The sequence below is a fragment of the Carcharodon carcharias genome, chromosome 20, assembly GCF_017639515.1.
Source record: "Carcharodon carcharias isolate sCarCar2 chromosome 20, sCarCar2.pri, whole genome shotgun sequence".
Lineage (NCBI taxonomy): Eukaryota > Metazoa > Chordata > Chondrichthyes > Lamniformes > Lamnidae > Carcharodon > Carcharodon carcharias.
In genome coordinates this window covers 29,785,285-29,799,932 of record NC_054486.1, presented here as the reverse complement: position 1 = coordinate 29,799,932, position 14,648 = coordinate 29,785,285, and the positions used below count along the sequence as shown (strand labels likewise).

At 52.5% G+C, this 14,648-nt stretch overlaps 1 protein-coding gene across 3 annotated transcripts in view; it reads left to right on the top strand.

The window, feature by feature from the left end:
* The window catches only part of rmdn3 (regulator of microtubule dynamics 3), a 470,539-nt gene that overhangs the window by 77,442 nt on the left and 378,449 nt on the right, over positions 1 to 14,648 (top strand). The window lies entirely within an intron of this gene.

Below are 14,648 nucleotides of genomic sequence, written 5' to 3'. Positions count from 1 at the left end.
GGATGATACCAATCGACTGCAACAGGACCTAGATAGGCTAGCAGAATGGGTAGTTGAGTGGTAGATGGAATTGATACAGATGAGTGTGAGGTGATGCACTTTGGCAGAAGGAATAGGGAGAGGCCATATAGACTAAATGGCATTGTTCTAAAGAATGTATAGGAACAGAGGGAAATGGAGGTTCATGTGTCTAGCTCTTGGAAGATGGCAGGACATATAGAGAGCTAGCAAAGCATTTGGGATCTTGGGCTTCATAAATAGAGATATTGAATACAAAAGCAGGAAAGCTTTACTGAACCTATATAAAGCTCTGGGAAGGTCACAACTAAACTACTGTGTCCAATTCTGGTCACCACACTTTAGAAGACTGTGAGGGTCCTTGACAGGGTGCAGAGGAGATTGACCAGAATGATTCCAGGGATGAGGGATTTTAGCTACGACGTTAGATTGGAGAAGCTGGGCTAGTTCTCCTTGGAGCAAAGAAGGTTGAGGGGAGATTTGATACCCACTTATAATCTTGTACACTTCCTAGTTAAGGTAGACATAGAAAAGCTGTTCCAATTAGCTGATGTTGCAAGGAATTGGAGATGCAGATTTAAGGTTTTGGGCAAGAGATGCATGAGGCTATGAGGAAGAACTTTATACACTGCAACTGGTAATGACCTGAAATTTGCTGCTGTCAATGGTGGTAAAAGTAGAGATGATGAACGATTTTAAAAGAAAATTGGATGGGCACTTAATTGAAATAAACTTACAAGGCTACGAGGATATAGTGGAGGAATGGGACTCATTGGATTGCTCTACCAAGAGCTGACATAAACTCAGTAGCCAAAGGCCGTCTTCTGTGTCATTATGACTGAGTACAAGCAGGTTTTATATAATCTCTTGTAATCTAACTGTTGCAGCCCTGGTAATGTTCTGGTGTATCTGCATTGCACACCTTCCAAGACCAATGCATCCTTTCTAAGGTGCAGTGCCCATAATTATATACAACACTTCAGATATAGCCTAACAAGAACTTTGTATAACTATAGCAGAACACCCTCCTGTTTACATTCTAGTGCTCTGTTGATAAAGGCTAGCATCCTGTTAGCCTTTTTGATTTTTTTTGTACCTGGCTACCTTTTAGTAATCTATTTAATGAACCCTTAAATTTCCTTGGACCTCCAGTATTCCTAGTTTTTGGGGGTTAGCCCAAATTTATAGGTAACACTGAAAATGACAATAGTAAAATATAAATGTGAACAAACTTTGCAGACCACACTTGTGAATGGCAAATTCATTTCAATAAAGATACTTATGAAATGGATATACTGTATGGAGGAATAAGGAGCCCACATATATTTTGGAAAGCAAGTGTAAATGGTGTGAAAGGATCTAGGGATACATATCACAAATCATTAGAAATATCAATGCAGGTTAACAAAGTCATACAAGCTGCAAAGTGCTGGTTTCATTTCTAGAAGAATAGAATTGCAAAACAAATGTGATGTTACACTTATGTAGAACCTTGGATAGACATGCTTAAGAGTACAGTGCACAGTAAAATTATGAAGGGTTTGATTGGAAGGATGTGGAGAACATATATTAATTAAACAAAAACAAAAATAGCTGGAAAAACTCAGCAGGTCTGACAGCATCTGTGGAGAAAAAGACAGAATTAACATTTTGAGCCCGTTTGACTCTTCATCAAAACTGAAGAGAAATAGAAATGAGGTGAATTATAAGCTGTTTAAGGGGGGTGGGACAGGTGGAGCTGGATAGAGGGCCAGTGATAGGTGGAAGCAAAGGAGAGATTGCCAAAGATGTCATAGTCAGAAGGACAAAGGGGTGTTGACGGTGGTGATATTAGCTAAAGGATGTGCTAATGGTGACATGAAGAGTAGAAAACAGGATGAGAAAGTGACAGATGGCCCTAGTAGGGGTGGGGTGGGGGGAAGGGATCAAAATAGGCTAAAAGGTGGAGCTAAAGCAATGGTTGGAAATAAATTTTAAAATAATAGAAATAGGTGGGAAAAGAAAAATATATTTAAAAAATATAATAATTATAAGATAAAAGGGGATCGGAAAATGGGTGGGGATGGAGGAGAGAGTTCATGATCTGAAGTTGTTGAACTCAATGTTAAGCCCGGAAGGCTGTAAAGTGCCTAATCAGAAGATGAGGTGCTGTTCCTCCAGTGTGCATTGAGCTTCACTGGAACAGTGCAGCAGGCCAAGGACAGGCATGAGAGCAGGGTGGTATGTTCAAAGCGAGAGGGAGGTCTGGGTCATGCTTGTGGACAGACTGAAGGTGTTCCGCAAAGCGGTCACCCAGTCTGCATTTGGTCTCTCTAATGTAGAGGAGAGCACACTGGGAGCAGCGAATGCAGTGGACTAAATTGAGGGAAGTGCAAGTGAAGTCCTGCTGCACTTGAAAGGAGTGTTTGGGCCCTTGGATGGTGAGGAGGGGAGAAGTGAAGGGTGCTGCACCTCTTGCTGTCGCATGGGAAGGTGCCATGGTGGGGGGGGGTTGATGGGGCGGGGGGTTGATGGGTAGGGGGGAGAGAGAGAGCAGAAAGGGTGTGAGAGGGAGAGAGAGCAGTGTGCGTGCGAGAGAGTGGAGTATGCACTCGCACAATGCAGAAGAGCGGTGGGCGCGCTTGTGGGAGGAGAGTGTGCTCGTGGGGGGAGGGGCGACATGCGTGAGCTCGTGGAGGGGGAGAGGGGCGCGGTCGCAGGGGAGAGAGGAGCGCTTGTGAGAGATCAGAGAGGGCGCAAAAGAGAAGGGAGGAGCACGTGCATGAGGGGGAGAGGTGTGTGAGAGAGGAGTGTGTGAGTACACGAGAGAGTGGGGAGCATGCATGTGAGAGAGAGAGGAACATGTAAGTGTGAGAAAGAGACGCAAAGGGTGCATGCGAGAGACAGCAAAACATGTATGCGTGCATGAGAGAGCAGAGCGCACGTGCGGGAGAGCATTGAGCATGAACCCCGCGAAAGAGAGCAGAGTGTGCACGCATGAGAGAGAGCACAGAGCGTGCGAGAGAGAGGAGTGTGTGTGTGTATGTGTGCGAGAGAGAGGAGTGTACATGTGTGAGAGAGAGAGAGGAGCGTACATGTGTGAGAGAGAGAGAGGAGCGTACATGTGTGAGAGAGAGAGAGGAGCGTACATGTGTGAGAGAGAGAGAGGAGCGTACATGTGTGAGAGAGAGAGAGAGGAGCGTACATGTGTGAGAGAGAGGAGCGTACATGTATGAGAGAGAGAGGAGCGTACATGTGTGAGAGAGAGAGAGGAGCGTACATGTGTGAGAGAGAGAGAGGAGCATACATGTGTGAGAGAGAGGAGCGTACATGTGTGAGAGAGGAGCGTACATGTGTGAGAGAGAGAGAGGAGCGTACATGTGTGAAAGGGAGAGAGGAGCGTACATGTGTGAGAGAGAGAGGAGCGTACATGTATGAGAGAGAGAGGAGCGTACATGTGTGAGAGAGAGAGAGGAGCGTACATGTGTGAGAGAGAGAGAGGAGCGTACATGGGTGAGAGAGAGAGAGGAGCATACATGTGTGAGAGAGAGAGAGGAGCGTACATGTGTGAGAGAGGAGCGTACATGTATGAGAGAGAGAGAGGAGCGTACATGTGTGAAAGGGAGAGAGGAGCGTACATGTGTGAGAGAGAGAGGAGCGTACATGTGTGAGAGAGAGAGAGGAGCGTACATGTGTGAGAGAGAGGAGCGTACATGTGTGAGAGAGAGGAGTGTACGTGTGAGAGAGAGAGAGGAGTGTACGTGTGAGAGAGAGAGAGGAGCGTACATGTGTGAGAGAGGAGCGTACATGTGTGAGAGAGGAGCGTACATGTGTGAGAGAGGAGCGTACATGTGTGAGAGAGAGAGAGGAGCGTACATGTGTGAAAGGGAGAGAGGAGCGTACATGTGTGAAAGGGAGAGAGGAGCGTACATGTGTGAGAGAGAGGAGCGTACATGTGTGAGAGAGAGAGAGGAGCGTACATGTGTGAGAGAGAGAGAGGAGCGTACGTGTGTGAGAGAGAGAGAGGAGCGTACGTGTGTGAGAGAGAGGAGCGTACGTGTGAGAGAGAGAGAGGAGCGTACGTGTGAGAGAGAGAGAGGAGCGTACGTGTGAGAGAGAGAGAGGAGCGTACGTGTGAGAGAGAGAGAGGAGCGTACATGTGTGAGAGAGAGGAGCGTACGTGTGAGAGAGAGGAGCGTACGTGTGAGAGAGAGGAGCGTACGTGTGAGAGAGAGGAGCGTACGTGTGAGAGAGAGAGAGGAGCGTACGTGTGAGAGAGAGGAGCGTACGTGTGAGAGAGAGAGAGGAGCGTACGTGTGAGAGAGAGAGAGGAGCGTAAGTGTGAGAGAGAGAGAGGAGCGTACGTGTGAGAGAGAGAGAGGAGTGTACGTGTGAGAGAGAGAGAGGAGCGTACGTGTGAGAGAGAGAGGAGCGTACATGTGTGAGAGAGAGAGAGGAGCGTACATGTGTGAGAGAGAGAGAGGAGCGTACATGTGTGAGAGAGAGAGAGGAGCGTACATGTGTGAGAGAGAGAGAGGAGCGTACATGTGTGAGAGAGAGAGAGGAGCGTACATGTGTGAGAGAGAGAGGAGCGTACATGTGTGAGAGAGAGGAGCGTACATGTGTGAGAGAGAGAGAGGAGCGTACATGTGTGAGAGAGAGAGAGGAGCGTACATGTGTGAGAGAGAGAGAGGAGCGTACATGTGTGAGAGAGAGAGAGGAGCGTACATGTGTGAGAGAGAGAGAGGAGCGTACATGTGTGAGAGAGAGAGAGGAGCGTACATGTGTGAGAGAGAGAGAGGAGCGTACATGTGTGAGAGAGAGAGAGGAGCGTACATGTGTGAGAGAGAGAGAGGAGCGTACATGTGTGAGAGAGAGAGAGGAGCGTACATGTGTGAGAGAGAGAGAGGAGCGTACATGTGTGAGAGAGAGAGAGGAGCGTACATGTGTGAGAGAGAGAGCGGAGCGTACATGTGTGAGAGAGAGGAGCGTACATGTGTGAGAGAGAGGAGCGTACATGTGTGAGAGAGAGAGAGGAGCGTACGTGTGAGAGAGAGAGAGGAGCGTACGTGTGAGAGAGAGAGAGGAGCGTACGTGTGAGAGAGAGAGAGGAGCGTACGTGTGAGAGAGAGAGAGGAGCGTACGTGTGAGAGAGAGAGAGGAGCGTACGTGTGAGAGAGAGAGAGGAGCGTACGTGTGAGAGAGAGAGAGGAGCGTACGTGTGAGAGAGAGAGAGGAGCGTACGTGTGAGAGAGAGAGAGGAGCGTACGTGTGAGAGAGAGAGAGGAGCGTACGTGTGAGAGAGAGAGAGGAGCGTACGTGTGAGAGAGAGAGAGGAGCGTACGTGTGAGAGAGAGAGAGGAGCGTACGTGTGAGAGAGAGAGAGGAGCGTACGTGTGAGAGAGAGAGAGGAGCGTACGTGTGAGAGAGAGAGGAGCGTACGTGTGAGAGAGAGAGAGGAGCGTACGTGAGAGAGAGAGAGAGGAGCGTACGTGAGAGAGAGAGAGAGGAGCGTACATGCGAGAGAGAGAGAGGAGCGTACATGTGCGAGAGAGAGAGAGGAGCGTACATGTGCGAGAGAGAGAGAGGAGCGTACATGTGCGAGAGAGAGAGAGGAGCGTACATGTGCGAGATAGAGAGAGGAGCGTACATGCGCGAGAGAGAGAGGAGCGTACATATGTGAGAGAGAGGAGCGTACATGTGTGTGAGAGAGAGGGGAGCGTACATGTGTGTGAGAGAGAGAAAGGAGCGTACATGTGTGTGAGAGAGAGAGAGGAGCGTACATGTGTGAGAGAGAGAGAGGAGCGTACATGTGTGAGAGAGAGAGAGGAGCGTACATGTGTGAGAGAGAGAGAGGAGCGTACATGTGTGAGAGAGAGAGAGGAGCGTACATGTGTGTGAGAGAGAGAGAGAGGAGCGTAGATGTGTGAGAGAGAGAGAGAGGAGCGTAGATGTGTGAGAGAGAGAGAGAGGAGCGTACATGTGTGAGAGAGAGAGGAGCGTACATGTGTGTGAGAGAGAGAGGAGCATACATGTGTGTGAGAGATAGAGGAGCGTACATGTGTGTGAGAGCGAGAGGAGCGTACATGTGTGTGAGAGCGAGAGGAGCGTACGTGTGTGAGAGAGAGAGAGGAGCGTACGTGTGTGAGAGAGAGGAGCGTACGTGTGAGAGAGAGAGAGGAGCGTACGTGTGTGAGAGAGAGGAGCGTACGTGTGTGAGAGAGAGGAGCGTACGTGTGTGAGAGAGAGGAGCGTACGTGTGAGAGAGAGAGAGGAGCGTACGTGTGAGAGAGAGAGAGGAGCGTACATGTGTGAGAGAGAGAGAGGAGCGTACATGTGTGAGAGAGAGAGAGGAGCGTACATGTGTGAGAGAGAGAGAGGAGCGTACATGTGTGAGAGAGAGAGAGGAGCGTACATGTGTGAGAGAGAGAGAGGAGCGTACATGTGTGAGAGAGAGAGAGGAGCGTACATGTGTGAGAGAGAGAGAGGAGCGTACGTGTGTGAGAGAGAGAGGAGCGTACGTGTGTGAGAGAGAGAGGAGCGTACGTGTGTGAGAGAGAGAGGAGCGTACGTGTGTGAGAGAGAGAGGAGCGTACGTGTGTGAGAGAGAGAGAGGAGCGTACATGTGTGAGAGAGGAGCGTACATGTGTGAGAGAGGAGCGTACATGTGTGAGAGAGAGAGAGGAGCGTACTTGTGTGAAAGGGAGAGAGGAGCGTACATGTGTGAGAGAGAGAGGAGCGTACATGTATGAGAGAGAGAGAGGAGCGTACATGTGTGAGAGAGAGGAGCGTACCTGTGTGAGAGAGAGGAGTGTACGTGTGAGAGAGAGAGAGGAGCGTACATATGTGAGAGAGAGAGAGGAGCGTACATGTGTGAAAGGGAGAGAGGAGCGTACATGTGTGAAAGGGAGAGAGGAGCGTACATGTGTGAGAGAGAGACGAGCGTACATGTGTGAGAGAGAGAGGAGCGTACATGTGTGAGAGAGAGAGAGGAGCGTACGTGTGTGAGAGAGAGGAGCGTACGTGTGAGAGAGAGAGAGAGGAGCGTACGTGTGAGAGAGAGAGAGGAGCGTACATGTGTGAGAGAGAGGAGCGTACGTGTGAGAGAGAGAGAGGAGCGTACATGTGTGAGAGAGAGGAGCGTACGTGTGAGAGAGAGAGGAGCGTACGTGTGAGAGAGAGAGAGGAGCGTACGTGTGAGAGAGAGAGAGGAGCGTACGTGTGAGAGAGAGAGAGGAGCGTACATGTGTGAGAGAGAGAGAGGAGCGTACATGTGTGAGAGAGAGAGAGGAGCGTACATGTGTGAGAGAGAGAGAGGAGCGTACATGTGTGAGAGAGAGAGGAGCGTACGTGTGTGAGAGAGAGGAGCGTACGTGTGAGAGAGAGAGAGGAGCGTACGTGTGAGAGAGAGAGAGGAGCGTACGTGTGAGAGAGAGAGAGGAGCGTACGTGTGAGAGAGAGAGAGGAGCGTACGTGTGAGAGAGGGAGAGGAGCGTACGTGTGAGAGAGAGAGAGGAGCGTACGTGTGAGAGAGAGAGAGGAGCGTACGTGTGAGAGAGAGAGAGGAGCGTACGTGTGAGAGAGAGAGAGGAGCGTACGTGTGAGAGAGAGAGAGGAGCGTACGTGTGAGAGAGAGAGAGGAGCGTACGTGTGAGAGAGAGAGAGGAGCGTACGTGTGAGAGAGAGAGAGGAGCGTACGTGTGAGAGAGAGAGAGGAGCGTACGTGTGAGAGAGAGAGAGGAGCGTACGTGTGAGAGAGAGAGAGGAGCGTACGTGTGAGAGAGAGAGAGGAGCGTACGTGTGAGAGAGAGAGAGGAGCGTACGTGTGAGAGAGAGAGAGGAGCGTACGTGTGAGAGAGAGAGAGGAGCGTACGTGTGAGAGAGAGAGAGGAGCGTACGTGTGAGAGAGAGAGAGGAGCGTACGTGTGAGAGAGAGAGAGGAGCGTACGTGTGAGAGAGAGAGAGGAGCGTACGTGTGTGAGAGAGAGAGGAGCGTACGTGTGTGAGAGAGAGAGGAGCGTACGTGTGAGAGAGAGAGAGGAGCGTACGTGTGAGAGAGAGAGAGGAGCGTACGTGTGAGAGAGAGAGAGGAGCGTACGTGTGAGAGAGAGAGAGGAGCGTACGTGTGAGAGAGAGAGAGGAGCGTACGTGTGAGAGAGAGAGAGGAGCGTACGTGTGAGAGAGAGAGAGGAGCGTACGTGTGAGAGAGAGAGAGGAGCGTACGTGTGAGAGAGAGAGAGGAGCGTACGTGTGAGAGAGAGAGAGGAGCGTACGTGTGAGAGAGAGAGAGGAGCGTACGTGTGAGAGAGAGAGAGGAGCGTACGTGTGAGAGAGAGAGAGGAGCGTACGTGTGAGAGAGAGAGAGGAGCGTACGTGTGAGAGAGAGAGAGGAGCGTACGTGTGAGAGAGAGAGAGGAGCGTACGTGTGAGAGAGAGAGAGGAGCGTACGTGTGAGAGAGAGAGAGGAGCGTACGTGTGAGAGAGAGAGAGGAGCGTACGTGTGAGAGAGAGAGAGGAGCGTACGTGTGAGAGAGAGAGAGGAGCGTACGTGTGAGAGAGAGAGAGGAGCGTACGTGTGAGAGAGAGAGAGGAGCGTACGTGTGAGAGAGAGAGAGGAGCGTACGTGTGAGAGAGAGAGAGGAGCGTACGTGTGAGAGAGAGAGAGGAGCGTACATGTGTGAGAGAGAGAGAGGAGCGTACATGTGTGAGAGAGAGAGAGGAGCGTACATGTGTGAGAGAGAGAGAGGAGCGTACATGTGTGAGAGAGAGAGAGGAGCGTACATGTGTGAGAGAGAGAGAGGAGCGTACATGTGTGAGAGAGAGAGAGGAGCGTACATGTGTGAGAGAGAGGAGCGTACGTGTGTGAGAGAGAGGAGCGTACGTGTGTGAGAGAGAGAGGAGCGTACGTGTGAGAGAGAGAGAGGAGCGTACGTGTGAGGGAGAGAGAGGAGCGTACGTGTGAGAAAGAGAGAGGAGCGTACGTGTGAGAGAGAGAGAGGAGCGTACGTGTGAGAGAGAGAGGAGCGTACGTGTGAGAGAGAGAGAGGAGCGTACGTGTGAGAGAGAGAGAGGAGCGTACATGTGTGAGAGAGAGGAGCGTACATGTGTGAGAGAGAGAGAGGAGCGTACATGTGTGAGAGAGAGAGAGGAGCGTACATGTGTGAGAGAGAGAGAGGAGCGTACATGTGTGAGAGAGAGAGAGGAGCGTACATGTGTGAGAGAGAGAGAGGAGCGTACATGTGTGAGAGAGAGAGAGGAGCGTACATGTGTGAGAGAGAGAGAGGAGCGTACATGTGTGAGAGAGAGAGAGGAGCGTACATGTGTGAGAGAGAGAGAGGAGCGTACATGTGTGAGAGAGAGAGAGGAGCGTACATGTGTGAGAGAGAGAGAGGAGCGTACATGTGTGAGAGAGAGAGAGGAGCGTACATGTGTGAGAGAGAGAGAGGAGCGTACATGTGTGAGAGAGAGAGAGGAGCGTACATGTGTGAGAGAGAGAGAGGAGCGTACATGTGTGAGAGAGAGAGAGGAGCGTACATGTGTGAGAGAGAGAGAGGAGCGTACATGTGTGAGAGAGAGAGAGGAGCGTACATGTGTGAGAGAGAGAGAGGAGCGTACATGTGTGAGAGAGAGAGAGGAGCGTACATGTGTGAGAGAGAGAGAGGAGCGTACATGTGTGAGAGAGAGAGAGGAGCGTACATGTGTGAGAGAGAGAGAGGAGCGTACATGTGTGAGAGAGAGAGAGGAGCGTACATGTGTGAGAGAGAGAGAGGAGCGTACATGTGTGAGAGAGAGAGAGGAGCGTACGTGTGTGAGAGAGAGAGAGGAGCGTACGTGTGTGAGAGAGAGGAGCGTACGTGTGTGAGAGAGAGGAGCGTACGTGTGTGAGAGAGAGGAGCGTACGTGTGTGAGAGAGAGAGGAGCGTACGTGTGAGAGAGAGAGGAGCGTACGTGTGAGAGAGAGGAGCGTACGTGTGAGAGAGAGAGAGGAGCGTACGTGTGAGAGAGAGAGAGGAGCGTACGTGTGAGAGAGAGAGAGGAGCGTACGTGTGAGAGAGAGAGAGGAGCGTACGTGTGAGAGAGAGAGAGGAGCGTACGTGTGAGAGAGAGAGAGGAGCGTACGTGTGAGAGAGAGAGAGGAGCGTACGTGTGAGAGAGAGAGAGGAGCGTACGTGTGAGAGAGAGAGAGGAGCGTACGTGTGAGAGAGAGAGAGGAGCGTACGTGTGAGAGAGAGAGAGGAGCGTACGTGTGAGAGAGAGAGAGGAGCGTACGTGTGAGAGAGAGAGAGGAGCGTACGTGTGAGAGAGAGAGAGGAGCGTACGTGTGAGAGAGAGAGAGGAGCGTACGTGTGAGAGAGAGAGAGGAGCGTACGTGTGAGAGAGAGAGAGGAGCGTACGTGTGAGAGAGAGAGAGGAGCGTACGTGTGAGAGAGAGAGAGGAGCGTACGTGTGAGAGAGAGAGAGGAGCGTACGTGTGAGAGAGAGAGAGGAGCGTACGTGTGAGAGAGAGAGAGGAGCGTACGTGTGAGAGAGAGAGAGGAGCGTACGTGTGAGAGAGAGAGAGGAGCGTACGTGTGAGAGAGAGAGAGGAGCGTACGTGTGAGAGAGAGAGAGGAGCGTACGTGTGAGAGAGAGAGAGGAGCGTACGTGTGAGAGAGAGAGAGGAGCGTACGTGTGAGAGAGAGAGAGGAGCGTACGTGTGAGAGAGAGAGAGGAGCGTACGTGTGAGAGAGAGAGAGGAGCGTACGTGTGAGAGAGAGAGAGGAGCGTACGTGTGAGAGAGAGAGAGGAGCGTACGTGTGAGAGAGAGAGAGGAGCGTACGTGTGAGAGAGAGAGAGGAGCGTACGTGTGAGAGAGAGAGAGGAGCGTACGTGTGAGAGAGAGAGAGGAGCGTACGTGTGAGAGAGAGAGAGGAGCGTACGTGTGAGAGAGAGAGAGGAGCGTACGTGTGAGAGAGAGAGAGGAGCGTACGTGTGAGAGAGAGAGAGGAGCGTACGTGTGAGAGAGAGAGAGGAGCGTACGTGTGAGAGAGAGAGAGGAGCGTACGTGTGAGAGAGAGAGAGGAGCGTACGTGTGAGAGAGAGAGAGGAGCGTACGTGTGAGAGAGAGAGAGGAGCGTACGTGTGAGAGAGAGAGAGGAGCGTAGGTGTGAGAGAGAGAGAGGAGCGTAGGTGTGAGAGAGAGAGAGGAGCGTAGGTGTGAGAGAGAGAGAGGAGCGTAGGTGTGAGAGAGAGAGAGGAGCGTAGGTGTGAGAGAGAGAGAGGAGCGTAGGTGTGAGAGAGAGAGAGGAGCGTAGGTGTGAGAGAGAGAGAGGAGCGTAGGTGTGAGAGAGAGAGAGGAGCGTAGGTGTGAGAGAGAGAGAGGAGCGTAGGTGTGAGAGAGAGAGAGGAGCGTAGGTGTGAGAGAGAGAGAGGAGCGTAGGTGTGAGAGAGAGAGAGGAGCGTAGGTGTGAGAGAGAGAGAGGAGCGTAGGTGTGAGAGAGAGAGAGGAGCGTAGGTGTGAGAGAGAGAGAGGAGCGTAGGTGTGAGAGAGAGAGAGGAGCGTAGGTGTGAGAGAGAGAGAGGAGCGTAGGTGTGAGAGAGAGAGAGGAGCGTAGGTGTGAGAGAGAGAGAGGAGCGTAGGTGTGAGAGAGAGAGAGGAGCGTAGGTGTGAGAGAGAGAGAGGAGCGTAGGTGTGAGAGAGAGAGAGGAGCGTAGGTGTGAGAGAGAGAGAGGAGCGTAGGTGTGAGAGAGAGAGAGGAGCGTAGGTGTGAGAGAGAGAGAGGAGCGTAGGTGTGAGAGAGAGAGAGGAGCGTAGGTGTGAGAGAGAGAGAGGAGCGTAGGTGTGAGAGAGAGAGAGGAGCGTAGGTGTGAGAGAGAGAGAGAGGAGCGTAGGTGTGAGAGAGAGAGAGGAGCGTAGGTGTGAGAGAGAGAGAGGAGCGTAGGTGTGAGAGAGAGAGAGGAGCGTAGGTGTGAGAGAGAGAGAGGAGCGTAGGTGTGAGAGAGAGAGAGGAGCGTAGGTGTGAGAGAGAGAGAGGAGCGTAGGTGTGAGAGAGAGAGAGGAGCGTAGGTGTGAGAGAGAGAGAGGAGCGTAGGTGTGAGAGAGAGAGAGGAGCGTACGTGTGAGAGAGAGAGAGGAGCGTACGTGTGAGAGAGAGAGAGGAGCGTACGTGTGAGAGAGAGAGAGGAGCGTACGTGTGAGAGAGAGAGAGGAGCGTACGTGTGAGAGAGAGAGAGGAGCGTACACGTGTGAGAGAGAGAGGAGCGTACACGTGTGAGAGAGAGAGGAGCGTACACGTGTGAGAGAGAGAGGAGCGTACACGTGTGAGAGAGAGAGGAGCGTACACGTGTGAGAGAGAGAGGAGCGTACACGTGTGAGAGAGAGAGGAGCGTACACGTGTGAGAGAGAGAGGAGCGTACACGTGTGAGAGAGAGAGGAGCGTACACGTGTGAGAGAGAGAGGAGCGTACACGTGTGAGAGAGAGAGGAGCGTACACGTGTGAGAGAGAGAGGAGCGTACACGTGTGAGAGAGAGAGGAGCGTACACGTGTGAGAGAGAGAGGAGCGTACACGTGTGAGAGAGAGAGGAGCGTACACGTGTGAGAGAGAGAGGAGCGTACACGTGTGAGAGAGAGAGGAGCGTACACGTGTGAGAGAGAGAGGAGCGTACACGTGTGAGAGAGAGAGGAGCGTACACGTGTGAGAGAGAGAGGAGCGTACACGTGTGAGAGAGAGAGGAGCGTACACGTGTGAGAGAGAGAGGAGCGTACACGTGTGAGAGAGAGAGGAGCGTACACGTGTGAGAGAGAGAGGAGCGTACACGTGTGAGAGAGAGAGGAGCGTACACGTGTGAGAGAGAGAGGAGCGTACACGTGTGAGAGAGAGAGGAGCGTACACGTGTGAGAGAGAGAGGAGCGTACACGTGTGAGAGAGAGAGGAGCGTACACGTGTGAGAGAGAGAGGAGCGTACACGTGTGAGAGAGAGAGGAGCGTACACGTGTGAGAGAGAGAGGAGCGTACACGTGTGAGAGAGAGAGGAGCGTACACGTGTGAGAGAGAGAGGAGCGTACACGTGTGAGAGAGAGAGGAGCGTACACGTGTGAGAGAGAGAGGACCGTACACGTGTGAGAGAGAGAGGAGCGTACACGTGTGAGAGAGAGAGGACCGTACACGTGTGAGAGAGAGAGGACCGTACACGTGTGAGAGAGAGAGGACCGTACACGTGTGAGAGAGAGAGGACCGTACACGTGTGAGAGAGAGAGGACCGTACACGTGTGAGAGAGAGAGGACCGTACACGTGTGAGAGAGAGAGGACCGTACACGTGTGAGAGAGAGAGGACCGTACACGTGTGAGAGAGAGAGGACCGTACACGTGTGTGAGAGAGAGAGGACCGTACACGTGTGTGAGAGAGAGAGGAGCGTACACGTGTGTGAGAGAGAGAGGAGCGTACACGTGTGTGAGAGAGAGAGGAGCGTACACGTGTGTGAGAGAGAGAGGAGCGTACATGTGTGAGAGAGAGAGGAGCGTACATGTGTGTGAGAGAGAGAGGAGCGTACATGTGTGTGAGAGAGAGAGGACCGTACACGTGTGAGAGAGAGAGGACCGTACACGTGTGAGAGAGAGAGGACCGTACACGTGTGAGAGAGAGAGGAGCGTACACGTGTGTGAGAGAGAGAGGAGCCTACACGTGTGTGAGAGAGAGAGGACCGTACACGTGTGAGAGAGAGAGGACCGTACACGTGTGAGAGAGAGAGGAGCGTACACGTGTGTGAGAGAGAGAGGAGCCTACACGTGTGTGAGAGAGAGAGGAGCCTACACGTGTGTGAGAGAGAGAGGAGCGTACACGTGTGTGAGAGAGAGAGGAGCGTACACGTGTGTGAGAGAGAGAGGAGCGTACACGTGTGTGAGAGAGAGAGGAGCGTACACGTGTGTGAGAGAGAGAGGAGCGTACACGTGTGTGAGAGAGAGAGGAGCGTACACGTGTGTGAGAGAGAAAGGAGCGTACACGTGTGAGAGAGAGAGAGGAGCGTACACGTGTGAGAGCGAGAGAGGAGCGTACCTGTGTGAGAGAGAGAGAGGAGCGTACGTGTGAGAGAGAGAGAGGAGCGTACGTGTGAGAGAGAGAGAGGAGCGTACGTGTGAGAGAGAGAGAGGAGCGTACGTGTGAGAGAGAGAGAGGAGCGTACGTGTGAGAGAGAGAGAGGAGCGTACGTGTGAGAGAGAGAGAGGAGCGTACGTGTGAGAGAGAGAGAGGAGCGTACGTGTGAGAGAGAGAGAGGAGCGTACGTGTGTGAGAGAGAGAGGAGCGTACGTGTGTGAGAGAGAGAGGAGCGTACATCTGTGTGAGAGAGAGAGGAGCGCACATCTGTGTGAGAGGGAGGAGCGCACATCTGTGTGAGAGAGAGAGGAGCGTACATGTGCGTGAGAGAGAGAGGAGCGTACTTGTGCGTGAGAGAGAGAGGAGCGTACATGTGCGTGAGAGAGAGAGGAGCGTACATGTGCGTGAGAGAGAGAGGAGCGTACATGTGCGTGAGAGAGAGAGGAGCGTACATGTGCGTGAGAGAGAGAGGAGCGTACATGTGCGTGAGAGAGAGAGGAGCGTACATGTGCGTGAGAGAGAGAGGAGCGTACATGTGCGTGAGAGAGAGAGGAGCGTACATGTGCGTGAGAGAGA